The sequence below is a fragment of the Carcharhinus amblyrhynchos genome, chromosome 22 (assembly GCF_965287045.1).
Source record: "Carcharhinus amblyrhynchos chromosome 22, sCarAmb.v2.hapA, whole genome shotgun sequence".
NCBI classification, from domain to species: Eukaryota; Metazoa; Chordata; class Chondrichthyes; order Carcharhiniformes; family Carcharhinidae; genus Carcharhinus; species Carcharhinus amblyrhynchos.
Window position 1 is genome coordinate 31,152,281 of NC_137345.1, and position 15,547 is coordinate 31,167,827.

At 40.8% G+C, this 15,547-nt stretch overlaps 1 long non-coding RNA gene across 1 annotated transcript in view; it reads left to right on the plus strand.

The window, feature by feature from the left end:
- Positions 1-15,547, plus strand: part of LOC145357037 (uncharacterized) — a 447,747-nt gene that overhangs the window by 186,624 nt on the left and 245,576 nt on the right. The window lies entirely within an intron of this gene.

Here is a 15,547-nt window from a genome sequence, read left to right on the forward strand (position 1 = left end):
AAAGGATAGAACTGGCCACGGTTGGAAGGCTGAACAATTAGGGAAATTCCAGGATGGTGAGGATCTTAGACATTCTATACTTTCGAGAGCATTTCAAATTCCAAAAGAGATTGTGGAACATCAATTAAAGCATGTGTTAAGTAGGGAGATGGTAGTGCAGTCATGTCACTGCACTAGTAATCCAGAGGCTTAGCTAATACTCTGAGGACATGGGTTCAAATTTCAGCACAGCAATGGGGGAAGTTTGATTTCAATCAATACATCTGGAATAAAACTTCGCCTTAGTACTGGTGACCATGACAACCTTATCAATTGTTGTTAAACCCATCTAGTTCATTAATGTCTTTTAGAGAGGGAAACCTGCTGCCCTTTTAAAGTTTATTTATTAATATCACAAGAAGGCTTATATTAACAGTGCAACAAAGTTACTATGAAAATCCCCTAGTCGTCACACTCTGGCGCCTATTTGGCTACAACTGAGGGAGAATTTAGCAAGGCACCTAACCAGTGCGTCTTTTGGACTGTGGGAGAAAATCCACACAAACATGGCGAGCACGTGCAGACTCTACATAGATGGTGAGCCAAACCGGGAATTGAACTCGGGTCCCTGGCACTGTGAGGCAGCACTGCTAACCACTGAGCCACCCTTACCTGGCCTGGTCTACATGTGGCTCACAGCAATGTGGTTGACTCCTGGATGTCCTCTGTTCAAGGGTAAGTAGGGATGGACAACAAATGTTGGCCTTGGCAGTAACATCCACATTCCATGAAAGAACATAAAATAAATAAAGGGACCAATTTGGAATACCATCATGCATCATTCCCATTCTTGTTCCACGAAAGGGTGAAAGTGCCAATCTCTGCCAACAGTTTGGCTGAATAATGACAATGGCAGGATTCTTTCTCCAATTTACGATATGCATTTCCTGATGGGTTGAACAACAGGCTGCGCTGATGAAATCTGAAAATGTCACTAGTTGAACCCTTCTGCTCTAGGATACTTGCAGTTGTATTTTTGCCTTCCAGCAAACAATTATAGAATCTGTAAAGGATCTATAAGAATCTATAAAGTTTGTTGGAAGACAAAAATACAAGTGGTCGAGGAAAAGTAATCACAAACCACCAAACACTGGGTTTGCTAAATAACCTATTTATTCAGTGACGCTCCCCTCATTGATACATGCGTTTTGACATTTTGGTATCAATTATTATAACCCAAACTAAAAGGTCAGAGATTTCCAAATGTCAAGAACTGATTTTCCATCAAATGGCATGAATACTAACTTAGCAGGTTTCCAGTAAAAGGTTTGCTCGATCATGCATATGATAGGATATATCAATCATTACTTTCAATACATTAAAGTATTAGAAGTTTGTCAAGTTTAGCAGCACAGTAATAAGCAACATGGTAATTTTGCTTTTCATTTATTTTAATCTATTCCTAATCTATTAATGCAGAGCCAAATTTGGTTTGAAAAGAATATGGATTAGGCAACAATGCTAATTAAGGTGTTTTAATAAAGCAGTAAAATAGGTATTTTTTCCCATAATTAAACAGATAATTCAAATTAAGAGTAGATGCACATTTAAAAGTGCAAGAATCTGACGTTTACAATATATTTTCCCTGCAATTATTTGCTATTATATTTTCGTTACTTCTATCATACCCCTCTGCACTAATTCCCAACAAGAGAGTTCTGCTCCCAGATGTCTGTTCTGGAACTGCTTGGTGGAAGATGCACGGAAGAGGTCAATTATTTACTGATGCTGACATCAGTTGTTCCTGTGAAAAATCTACTCTCCAATAGCTTGAATAAGGTTGGGAACTTGATGATTGTAAGGGAATCTGCAAATTAAACTGATGCCCCTTCCATTCTGCAGCTAGCTCAATGGCGCAGTCAATGCAACATCTAACAGGAGTTACTACTATTATTCAGTTATGTATATGTAGCATTTTGATCAATCAGCAGTGGTAGAAATTACAGCAGACTTTTACTTCAGTCTATTTGCATTGCCCTTAGTATTCTTATCTGTTTAAGTAAAATATAACAGGGCTTCATTTCACCGTTTTATATATTTTTGATAAATACCAGGATAAATGGAAAATTATTGTAAATGATGCATTGCAAACTTCCAGAATGGAGACCACTTTATTTTTATATACACTTTTCATATTGCAAATTAAAATATGAATGTTTTACAGCTTTTCAATAAAAATCATTAAATTTATTTCTTTTTATATTTCAATACTTTACCTAATGAAGATAGAAACTCTGAAAGGAATAGATTTTGTTTAGGATCGTTATGTTTTGTAGAATAAATCTAAAAATTATTCTGTATGTACACTAGATCTTGTGTTCTTCTGTTTAACATTCCAGAGTTTATAATGTTTGAGAATGTGCAAATTAAATTATGATTTTTATTTTGGCTTATTTCTCTGATTGTGCTGCTAAAATGTTGTATTGATAAGACACTTAGATTTGCACAGCCTGATTCCTTTATCAAGATCACAATAGTGCCTATATTGTTTATACACAAGTATGATTTTGTACTCTGTAAAAAAAAATGTAATTGGATGAATTTCCTTCTGTCAACTGTTTAAAAACAAAACACGATTCTCCATTTTGTACTCATCATGTCTTGTTAAACTATTGAAAGGATCCCCAAGTCTATCTGTGTGATTAGGCATTTAGAAATGAATAAAGCAGATCTCAAAAAGAAAAAGATATCATTGTGTATACCTGGGCATAGTAGAAACCTTCTTAGATAAAGTTTATTTTTAATCTAATTTTGCACTTTGAATGTATTTTACCTTTACTGAATGCACTCAAATCTTGGGACACAATCAACCAAGCTATGAATTTGTAACCCATTTCTGTTTCTCTAAGTTGCTACCAATACAAACTACACAGGTCAAGTACATAATTATGATATCCATTTTAAGAGGAAGATATTATTCCATTTGCAAAATGGATTTGCAGTCAACTTAGTGTAAGAAGCAGCAAAAGTCTTCAGATTTATTTTGCGCCCTACTTTCTATGATGTGGTTACTCAGCGATATGTCACATAAAAAGGGGAGGAACAATCCATGTTAATGAAGCAGAGAGAGAGTGATCAGTCATTTTTCTCACCAAGCTGGGGTGAGTGTGTGTGTGTGATGGTTTTTGCCTTGCTTACCACTATAGGTGAAGATACTAATGTGACATTTTGGATCCAACTTTTGCCCTCTTGTCACAGAGACAAAGGCTGGAATTCTCTGCCCATTCATACAGCGGAATTCTCTAGTCTCGCTGGCAGCATAATCCTGCCCACGGGCTTACCACCAGCATAGGGCGATGTCAATAGGAATTCCCATTAACGGGGGCAGGATTAGAGAGTCCTGCTGTTGGAAGCAGCGCGCCACTTCCCACCAGTGGGAAACACGTGGCTGGTAGGCTGGAGAATCTCGTCCAAATTAATATGAACAAATCATCATGACTTGTCTTTCATTTTTGTGGGCTCAAAATCCTGGAGCTTCTCTTAACAGTACTGTGGGTGTACTTGCACCATATGGACTGCAGCAGTTCAAGAAGGTGGCTCACTCTTGCCTTCTGAAGGGTATTGAGGGATGGGGAACAAATGCTGGCCTTCTCAGTAACACCCACACCTCAGGAATAAATAATAATTTTAAAAATGCATAACATTATGACTGGCTGTTTCCGTCTTCCTGCATTCTGGTATGTTGATGGAATTCATGCAAGCAGATAGTTTGAAGGTTTAAAACAGAACTTTGTGAACAAGAGAAAACTGAGGTCCTGTGACATACCATGCCGAAAATAAAAGTCCATCCCAAAGTTTGAATGTGGTATTTTTGATTCAGTTTTGTTGGCTCTTCCCAGATAAGGTAACAAGGTGTTTTTTAAAGTTTATTTATTTGAGTCAGAAGTGGGCTTAGATTAACACTGTATTGAAGTTACTGTGAAATCCCCTAGTCGCCACACTCTGGCACCTGTTTGGACACACTGAGGGGGAATTTATCGTGGCCAATGCACCTAACCAGCATGCATTTCGGACTGTGGGAGGAAACCAGAGCACCCGGAGGAAACCCACATACACATGAGGAGAACAGACAGTGACCCAAGCCAAGTATTGAATCCAGGTTCCTGGCGCTGTGAGGCAGCAGCGCTAACCACTAAGCCATCATGCTGCCCTTTTGATTTCGTACATCAAAAATCTTATTAATATAGAAATTTGAGCATGCCTTTGTCATGCTGGTTTTGTGTTTGCAATTATCCAGGATGGAAAAATTGAAATGAAAAATCAATTTCTATTCTTTCAGAAAAATGGCTTACCCACTTAGTTCCATAACCCATGTGCTAGTGGGAGTAGGGGAAATGGGCAACAATTTAAGATGTGTGCTGCCCTTTGTTACTATGGGGAATATATACTTTCTCTTTTTCAAAAATCTAAGCCTTCAACTACATTCCCAACCTTTCAGTTTCATTTTTTTTAGATTCAAACCAGGCTACACAGCAGTCATTTAAACCAATCAAATTGCTATTGTTAAATAATGGATAGAATATTCTGACCACTATAATCATTAGATAAAAGTACTGTTCACCTTTGTATTAGAAAGGTTATTTTGAGATTGCATAAAGTGCTTTTCAGCATCAAAATCTCAACTGTCAGTTCCAAAGAATACTATTATTTATTCTTCATGAAATTATCAAAATGCTGTTCTATACAACATTGCCATTGTCACTGTGTACAATTGTCTTACAATTCAGCATAGATATGAAGGCACTTTCAATCCTAGTATTGCATCAACATCATTTTGCTTGGAGTCCCAGTGCAAGTGAACACAATGAAACATTTCTTTTCCCGATTGATTGAAAGCTGGTCTTTTGTATTCGTTATGTGCCTGTGCTGAGAAAACATACAAAAGTTAATCTGAGTTTCTCCTCACACCTACCACTGATTCTGTAACACATTCTTAGTAAAGAGTCTTTTTTAGGAATGCCTCAACCAGCAATCTAATCCAATTAGAATGAAGACTTGCAACAAGGCTCGTTGCTTTTAAAGTAGACAATTTTGTTGCTTTTTGTTTGAAAGTCCCAAAACTCTGGGCAGAATTTTCAGGCTGCGCTTGTCCCAAAGTCGGAAAATCCTGCCTGAGATCAATGGACCTTTGCTTGGTCTGTGATCCGCCTGCTACAATTCCCATGGTGGGGGGGATGGGAAAATTCTGCCTTCTCCATACTATTAGTTGCCATAATCTAGACTATGGTGGAACTTTCCCATCTCACCCTTGGGAGTTGTAGCGGATGGAACAAAACATTTGGTGGACCATTTAAAGACCATTGACTTCAGGCACGAATTTCCTGTCTTGTGGCGCCCAAGGCCAGAAAATACCACCCTATAAATTTCCTCCGTCCTGTCCAATGGTGATGCTACAGAATGTTTTTGTAATTGCTCTGATCAATTTGACAAGATTGCATTGATGCAGAACACGAAGGGTGAAATTCTCCCATCCAGCCTGGCACGGACTTGATGGTGAGTGGAAAGTAAGAATCCAGGAAGAGGTAAAAATTCTGAAACCTACTGGCATGAAATCATGTTGCAATTTTCCAAATGGCGGGTCACTCTTCCCGCTGGCAGGGTGCAAATGCCATTTGCATTAATTTGCATCTCATGAATGCTTAGGGGATTTTCACAGTAACTTTATTGCAGTGTTAATGTAAGCTTACTAGTGACATATATAAATAATAAACAATAAATAAAACAGCTGCCCACTGGAATTGCACTAAGCCTTTTAATCTTGTGTCAGTTCAGCGGGAGTTCATATCATTGTCAAATCCGCTCACTAAAGCTTGTGGTCAAGGCAGTCCCCAGCGACCAGAGATTTTGGAATGAGTGTGACAACTTTCCAACATTGTACTACAATACGCCTCATGCACTATTCCCCACTCACAGTTCCTGCCCTCCATCTTCATGCCGAGCTGGCCTTCAATGACAGTGCAATGTTACTGGATTCTTGAACCCTCCTGGGTCACTGCCTCAGATCAGTATTGCATCTTGGTTTAGGAAGTACAGGGGTCTCCTTCCACCTTGGTGCTGTACATTTGTGTCTCTCTGGACAGCACTTCGCTGTGGGAATCGTGCTGCCTCACAACAAAGGTCTGAGGTTTGATTGGGGTGGAGTATGAGGTGAGGCCTGGGGTGATAGAGGTGGGTGTCATCTCATGAAGACAAGGAGGGCAATGTGGAAGGGGGGCTGTGCCAGAAGGGGGAAAGGGCAAACGCTTATGTTGGCAGACAGGGGGGTAAGGAAGTGAGTGAAGAAGACAAACAATGGAAGGCAGCGGGAAGACTAAGAGGAGGGAAGTTGGACCCTAACAAGCCTGCATGAATAGCTCACAAACAAGGGGGTCAAAATGATCCTACATCGTTTACTGGAAGGGAATGCACAAAGACTCCAGATGCAGCGGCTAGAGGTCCAAGTGAGGCAACAGCACAGATGATGGATTCAGGGGAGGGTGGCCGAATCAAGGAACAGATTTCTTTTTGAGGTTGCTGGTCTCTTACCTCTGGGTTGCCGACATCCTGCATGGCTGGGGAGAGTGATGCGAGCGTGCTGAACCAATAATTAAAAATTGCTAGGACCTTCAAACCCATCTGGGTGGTGGAGGCTGGAATATTTGAAGTGCCTAAAGTGGAAATGGACCGATATTTGATATATCGGGGGAAAGGAGAAATGGCACAGAAAAAGAGCTGAGGTTGGCATGGAACAGCCACGATCATATTGAATGGTGGGGCAGATTTGAAAGGCCTGGTGGCCGACTCCTGTTTCTATTTGTTGTGTTCTTGTGACAGCTGAGGGTTGGCATACAAATCAGCAAGAAGTCTCACAACACCAAGTTAAAGTCCAACAGGTTTATTCGGTAGTAAACGCCACTAGTTTTCGGGGTTTGCCCCTTCGTCACCTGATTCTCCCATCAGCTGCCAGGCCACCAGGAGAGTCAGAAAGGCATTCACCTGTGCATAAGTAATAAGCTTCCAAACAATCCTATCATGCCCTCCTGCATTTTTCATTGAACCAGGGTTGATACCCCAGCTTGATGATAAGGGTAGAGTGGAGGATATATCATTTACAGATTGCAGTTCTGTTACAACTGATAACCCACAGCACCACATGGATGCCCAGATCTGTTCAAAATCTATCCCATTTAGTACAGTGGTAGTGTCACAAACCATGATGGAAGATTTTTTTAATTTTTATTCATTCATGGTTCATGGACATTGCTGGCTATACCAGCTTTTATTGGCCATCCCTAATTGCCCTCAAGAAGGTGGTAGTGCCCCACATGCTTGAATCGTTGCCATTAACATGTTGTAGGAACATCCAGAGTGCTGTTAGGTACAGGGTTCCAGGGCTATGATTCAGTGAAAGTGAAGGGTTCTCAATATGAAGATAGGTCTTCATCTCCACAAATACTGTGTGCTGGTCACTGCTGACAAAACTGTCAAGAACAGATGCATATGAGACAGGTAGGTTGAAAAGGACAAAGTCAAGTAGATTAATCCCTCTTGTTGGATTTGTCATTACCTGCTACAGACCCAGCTTACCAACTATGTCATTTTAGAGTTTAGGCAGCTTAGCCAGTAATGGCACTATCAGGCCATTCTTGATTCTGGATATTGAAGTACCTCCGTCCAGAGTATATCCTGTATCTTACCCTCAATGTTTCTTCCAATTGGTGTTCAATAGTCTTCAGCAAGTTTACCCCTGGCGGACACTCAGTGAGTTGGCAAGAAGAATGTAAGTGGGGGCATGAGTTAGCACTAATTTAACATATGGACTCTAAGAGGTCATGGGGATGAGCAGGACATCATGTGATGGAGTTAAGTTACCGTATGCACTGTAAAGAGCAATGAGGGTGATTGGGGCCATGGAGGATATGACAGGAAGTTTGGAGTAGGTGGGAAAATGGGTTTGCATGGAGGGCATGAGAGGTCTTTAGGGATGGGTGGGAATGTAACTCAGAGTGTGGAGATATATTTGGGAAATAAGATTTGATTTGATATGTTATTGTCTCATGTATTATTAAACAGTGAAAAATATTGTTTCTTGCGCATTATGCAGACAAAGCATTACGTACATAAAAATGGAAAAGCGCGGGTGCAGAATGTAGTTTTACATCATAGCTAGGGTGTAGAGAAAGACTGGCTTATTTTGAGGTAGGTCCATTCAAAAATCTGATGGCAGCAGGGGTGCGGGCGGGGAACTAGGGAGTTTGAGGGGTGAGAGCTAGAGGGTTTAATCTTAAGAAAACAAATGACCAAAGTCCTAGAGAACTGAGATAGGGTTTTTAAACAGCTCACCTTGGCACCCCTATATCAGGGGCAAAGGCCCCCTATTCTTTTTCTTTCAAGGCTGATAGTGGATTCCTTCTGAATGGGCAGTGGTTCAGCTGGACTAGGCAGACCTTGCATAACTCACCCAAGAAAGCATTTTTCATTTGTGAACCTAGGCATGTGTTGACAAGCCATTTTCCACAGATGACATTACAGTTCAATTTTATCTCATTGGATCTAACGCCATGACTGATTCTAGCCTTAGCAAATAGTACTGATGCCAAGTTTAGGGCCCAAAATCCTGCCATAGATAAAATCAGTTGGCTTTACACAGGCCAGGAACTGAACCTGGGACTTTTCTATTTCATATTGCTCAGTGCCACAGTGGTTAATCCTAGTGGTTTACCCATTAGGCCATGGTGAAAAAAAAGTTGCTAAAATTTGGTAATTTCTAAAAAAAGGCTGATGGTCTTAGTGTTCAGAAAGCTCAGTAATAATGTTGATTTTATGGTGGTAATGACAAAAAAAACTGTCAGCATTTACCATCATTACAGCAGTAAAACTGAAACAACTTTAGAAATCTGTGCACTCGCAGAATAAAGTAGAAATGTAAAAGTTGATGTCAGTGATTCTATTATTTTCAAGATAAGAAGTTTATTTATTAGTCTCATAAATAGGCTTACATTAACACTGCAATAAAGTTACCATGAAAATCCCCTAGTTGCCACACTCTACATAAGAACATAAGAAATAGGAGCAGGAGTAGGCCATCTAACCCCTCGAGCCTGCCCCGCCATTCAATAAGATCATGGCTGATCTGTCGTGTCTCAGTTCCACATTCCCGCCCTCTCCCCATAACCCTTAATCCCCTCTCTTATCAAAAACCCATCAACCCACGTCTTAAAAATATTTAGCGAGGCAGCCTCCACCACTTCAATGGGCAGAGAATTCCAGAGATTCACCACCCTTTGAGTGAAGAAGTTCCTCCTCAACTCCGTTCTAAACCACCCCCCCTTTATCTTGAGGCTGTGCCCTCTAGTCCTACTGTCCTTTCTGAGCAGGAAGAGCCTCTCCACCTCTATCCTATCCATCCCATTCATCATCTTATACGTCTCAATGAGATCTCCTCTCATTCTTCTAAACGCTAACGAGTACAAGCCTAGTTTATTCAGCCTCTCCTCATAGTTCAACCCCCTCAACTCCGGTATCAGCCTAGTTAACCTCCTCTGCACTCCCTCCAAGGCCAAAATATCCTTGCGTAAGTGCGGCGACCAAAACTGTACACAGTACTCCAGCTGCGGCCTCACCAGTGCCCTATACGGCTGCAGCAAGACCTCCCTACTTTTATATTCAATCCCCCTCGCTATGAAGGCCAGCATCCCATTTGCCTTCCTGACCACCTGCTGCACCTGCAGGCTGGGTTTTTGCGACTCATGCACAAGGACCCCGAGGTCCCTCTGCACCGTCGCCTGATGCAGTTTTTCGTCACGTAAGTAATAGTCCTTCCTACCATTATTCCTACCAAAATGGACAACCTCACATTTGCCAACATTAAATTCCATTTGCCAGTTCCTGGCCTATTTGCCCAGCCTATCTAGATCCTTCTGCAGACTCTCCACACCCTCCGCACAATTTGCCGTTCCACCAACCTTCGTGGCATCAGCAAATTTCGACACCATACACTCGGTTCCCTCCTCCAGATCATCTATATAAATGGTAAATAGCTGAGGTCCCAGCACCGACCCCTGGGGCACTCCACTAGTCACCAACTGCCAATCCGAATAGCACCCATTGACCCCACTCTCTGCCTCCTATTTGACAGCCAATCTTCTATCCACGCTAACACCCTACCCCCAACTCCATGCCCCCTGATCTTCTGTAATAACCTCTTGTGAGGCACCTTGTCAAATGCCTTCTGAAAATCAAGAAACACCACATCCACCGGCTCTCCTCTATCCACCGCCCTAGACACATCCTCATGCCACACCTCACTCTGCCACTTGGATACACTGGGGGATGATTTAGCATGGCCAATGCACCTAACCAGTATATCTTTCAGACTGTGGGAGGAAACCGGAGCACCCAGAAGAAACCCACACAGATACAGGGAGAACATGCAGACTCTAAACAGACAGTGACCCAAACTGGGAATCGAACCTGGGATCCCTGATGCTGCAAGGCAGCAGCACTATGCCACCATGCTGCCATGCTCTCCACTGACTGCACATAATAGGAAATGTTCTTTTGCTGTTACTTCACTGTAAAACAAATCCTTTCAGTTGGGTCTTTTTGACAAAGGTGTAACTGGGATTTTTAAAAGTATATTAATTTTCTAATTACTCCCAAATAACCTCACTGGACCTGAAAGTTAATTTAAAGTTTGTGGACGTCAACATTGGAATTCCATCACTGATAGAATTTTCCCATCTCGCCGCAATTAACAGAGGTTTGGCTGGTTGCCAAATCCTCTGACTTCACTGTAGCGAGAACGTGGCGTGAATGTCAGGTAAGATCATGTACCAAATTCGGCCCCTCAGATGTCTGTTTTCTGATGGCTGGAGGTGGTGAGTTGTTTGTTCGTGGCAGGATTCTCTGTTTGTCCTCGCCACTGTCAATGGGAATTCCCATTGTTCACTCCGTGCCGGTGGGAAATCCGTGGGCGGGGGTATGCTGCCGGAAAGACCATAAAATCCCACTGAGTTGAACAACCGGAGAATTCTGGCCTTAAATTTTTAAAGTTTGTGTATCTTTAGATTAACTTTAATCATATTTCAAGCAAAATCATGCATTATACCACAACAAAAATAAAAAATGCTGGAAAATCTCAGCTGGCCTGACAGCATCTGTGGAGAGAGAATAGAGCCATGTTTCGAGTCTGGATGACCCTTTGTCAGAGCTAAGAACAAAGAGAATCAGAAAAGATATATACCATGGGGGTGGGTGGGTCTGTAATTGGAGAAAGGGAATGTAAATGAGGATGAAGAAAGCTGGGAAAGGTACTGAAAGTGTCCATGAAGTGATTAGAATTTGTGAATTGCAGAACAGAAGTACAGATGGTTAAGGCTGTCGCACTGGGTGGTGGAGGTGTTGAGTTGAGCAAGGTGGAGAGGAGTGGGAATAGAGAGGTGGAAAATAGAAGTGAGAAAGAAGGATGATAAAAATGAAGGAATGAGGTGAAAAGATGAAACAAAATCAGATAAAATAAATGGAAATGGGGTGATGGTGGAGGAGAGAGTTCATGCTCTGAAGCTTTTGAATTCAATGTTGAGTCTGTAAAGTGCCCAATCAGGAGAAGAGGTGCTGTTCCTCCAGTTTGCATTGGGGTTCACTAGAACATTGCAAAAGGCCAAGGATGGACAGAATAGGGTGATATTTTGAAGTGGCAAGTGATAGGGAGGTCTAGGTCATCCTGCTGACAGACCGAAAGTGTTCAGTGTTTGGTCTCCCTGATGTAGACTAGACTGCATTGCGGGCAGTGAATGCAATAGACCAGTTTGAAGGCGATGCATGTGAAGTGCTGCTTCACCTGGAAAGGGTGTTTAGGACCTGGGGCAGTGATCAGGAAGGAGATAAAGGGGCAGGAGTTGCACCATCTATGATTGTACGGGAAGGTGCCATGAGCAGGGAGTGAAACATACACTATGTTATATGCATTTTAAATTTGAAAAAATGAAGGGATTCAGTGCTGTTAGCTTCCTGCTTTGCTGTCTATGATAACACCTCAACAAGGTTGGCTGATAATTGTGCTTGCTGAGTTCACTGTTGAATGCCCCTTTAACCTTGCACCAGAATCAAAGTGCAGACAAGATAGTGAAGTCCGAGCTACAGAGATTGCTGATTCTTTGTGGGCAGATTTCTTCAAGGTCAGTGGTGAGTACTATTGCTTTGTTGCCGACCGAAAAATCTAGATCATTAGCTAACATGAATGAGTCAGCAATGGAACTTTTATATGGTTGGCATCATCGCACTGATTTATTTTTGCAAGCCAACTGTGAGCATAAATGTTCGACGTATGCTGCAGGAATGCATTTCTTTACAACAAACAAAAACATAAAAGTTTATTTTTTTTAATGAACTGTGTAGGAACTTCTGAATTAAGATCAAGGCAGTTTTTTTTTCTCTGAGAGCCATCTCATAACTTTTTATTATGAAACCTATGCAAAATTCCAGATTTCATGGAATGGATAAAAGTTAGGAGGGAAACAAAAGAAAATCTAGACAAAGGTTACAATGTGAAGTTTGAAGGAAAAATGGGTTGGAATAGATGATAGTCCAATGAGTCTTGACCTCAATACAGTGAAGATGCAGGGAGATGGAAGGATTTATTAGGAGATTGGGACACAAGGCATGAACAATTATTGCAATACTATTCATAATATGGTTACTAAAATTAACTGAACACAATAAATAAAACATCTATATTAAATAGAATGAATTCTTAGGACATGTACATTGAATGATTTGGGTTGTGTGCTTAATGCACAGACATTTGCAGAGAAGTCTGAGGCTCATGATTACCATAATCATGACATTTTGTACACGAAGTAGGGAAATAATTTAAAAAACTGATGGATTGATTTTTTCAAACAACATTGATGTCTTCATTTTTTTTCTGTCATGCAGTTCAAAGTGGATTAGCATTTGGAGATGGTTTTTGAACAGGTGCTTATTAAAAATATTAGTAAGCACAGTCACCACTAGAATATGGCATGTCCTTAAGTAAGCTGATGAGTATGTGACCTGTTATAAATCAGCAGGACCGCAAAGGCCACAAATTATAGCAGCTGATCTCATAAACAGATGTTGTACTCACGATACATTCTGTCTTGGATGAAAATCTGAGAACTGCTATAAATCCATGACATATAATCTTTCTCATAAAATGTAAAATCTTACTTGTAGCTACAAATAGATGCATGCATGTTTGACTAAATGCTTGGCTTCTATTTCGAGGTGGAAATGTAACATTGAAAATGTAACTTTGCACAATTGCAATAAGATTTTGCAGAACATTTTGAACGATGAGATTAATTTTCATTGCTTCTGCGAGCACTGGGATATAAATCCATCTTGGTTGTCCTTGAAAATGGCAAAACAATTCTATCTCATGTTCTTTTCTGCCCAGTATGAGTTTATGCCCCATTAAGTCATGCCGATGTTCAATGGCTGCTCATTATTCTCTGGCATGTCTCCCTGAGCATGTTAGGAAACTATCAATTATGGTGGGATATCGCAGTTGAGTCCAGTACAGATCCCACCTGACATGGAAATGCGAGCACTTTCCAGAAGAATCAAATGTTATAGCAATTAGGAGCAGGAACTCAAGCTGACTTTTTCCGTTTCAACCCCCAACCTTCACACGCGCCGCAGCCTAAAGAAACTGCAACTAATTTTAGTATCTCAGTTGAACTTCATGTCAGGCAGTTCAGCAAGAATGGCAAATTGAACCAGAGCTTTGCGTGACCTCTGTACCTCAGACCTATGCAGTTACCAACTGAGGAAAGTCTAGTGAAGTAGTTTCAAGACACTGACTGACGAATTCTAGAGGATGACGTACAGATAATCTCAATGGTTAAATAAAAAGATTTCATAAGCAGAAGTGTGCAAGATCTATCAAAAATTTAAGCTAGTGGTAAAATTCATAAAAAGATTGAAACAACTTACACAGCGAAATAGTACAAGTGAAAACAACAGAGGATTAGCTGGAAACTTGGAGTTTGCTAACTCCCCCAAGTTTTAGATGGAACCAACATCCTACATTAGAAAACTGAAGTTTTCTGTGGTATTAGAAAACTGAAGTTTTCTAATACCACAGTTAATCTACTGCTTGGGTAAGAGATGAAATAGGTGTCTGGGGTACAGTGCAAAATGGATAATAGCAAATCAGTCATTCATTTTACATTCCACTCATCCAGAAGTCATCTTCAACCCCTTTTAATGTCCCTATAAGGGCCATCAATTTATATAGGGTGATGGTCTGTTGGTCTTATTTCTAGACTATTAATTCAGAAACTCAGTTAATGTTCTAGTGATCCTTGTTTGAATTCCACCATGGCAGATGGTGCAATTTGAATTAAATAAAAAATAAATCTGGAATTCTGAGTCTGCTGTTGACCATGAAACCATTGGACAAAAACAAATTACTGCAGATGCTGGAATATGAAACCAAAACTATGAAGCCAAAGATGACAAAAGGGACATATGAACTTGAAACATCAGCTCTTTTCTGTCCTTACAGATGCTGCCTGCCTTGCTGAGATTTTCCAGCATTTTCTCTTTTGGGACCATGAAACTATTGTTGGAAAAACCCATCTGGATCAGTAATGTTCTTTAGAGAAGGCAATTTGCCGTCTCTACCTGGCCTGGCCTACATGTGATTCCAGGGCCACAGCAATGTGGTTGACTCTCAACTGCCCTTGGGCAACTAATAATGGGCAATAAATGCTTGCCAGCCAGTGATACCCATATCCCATGAATGAATAAAAAAAAGAAATAAATAAATGCAAAATTGTGGCCAGTTCTGATTAGAATAACATTGTGAGCCAAATGAGTGACGAGAGGCAATATGCCATTTGGGAGAGAATGTGGAACTGAGCCCTTAAAAGGTTGAGTGAAGAAGGAGTTGTAGATGAATGGAGCCTGCAGGAGGAATGCTTTCTCCATAACATAAACAGAAAATGAGGGCCATAATGTTTGCAAAATTGTTGACTGTGTTGTTAGATTTATTTCTTAAAATATTTTATTTCTGGTGGAGGAAACACGAGTGAGAAGAGAATAGTTGTTTGATTATTTGAACATTTTGATGATTGGTCTAGAGCACTCAGATGACTTAACTATTGCCTGGTTTGTGTCTTGGAAAATAACCCAAATAGCAGCACAGCAGGGGGCAAAATATAAAATCAAGAAATACCAGACAGCATGCAGATCAGGTCATGAGTGTTTATCCAATGTGCAGGCAGCTGCTGCTGGTATCATGTATCAGATTTATATGATAGGACACCAATTATGAATGCATGCGCTGTTTCCATCAGCAGCATCCTCTTAATTTCCTTATGTCAGTAACATTCTTCAATTACTCTACATGATGAAGCAAACTGTCATCCATCTTTACACATTTCATCAAGCAAATCAGAGCAGTGGGTGAAAAGTACATTTTATTGACAGTTTGTAATAGAAAGCAGCTCAAATGATCTGAATTCATGAACTGCCACCA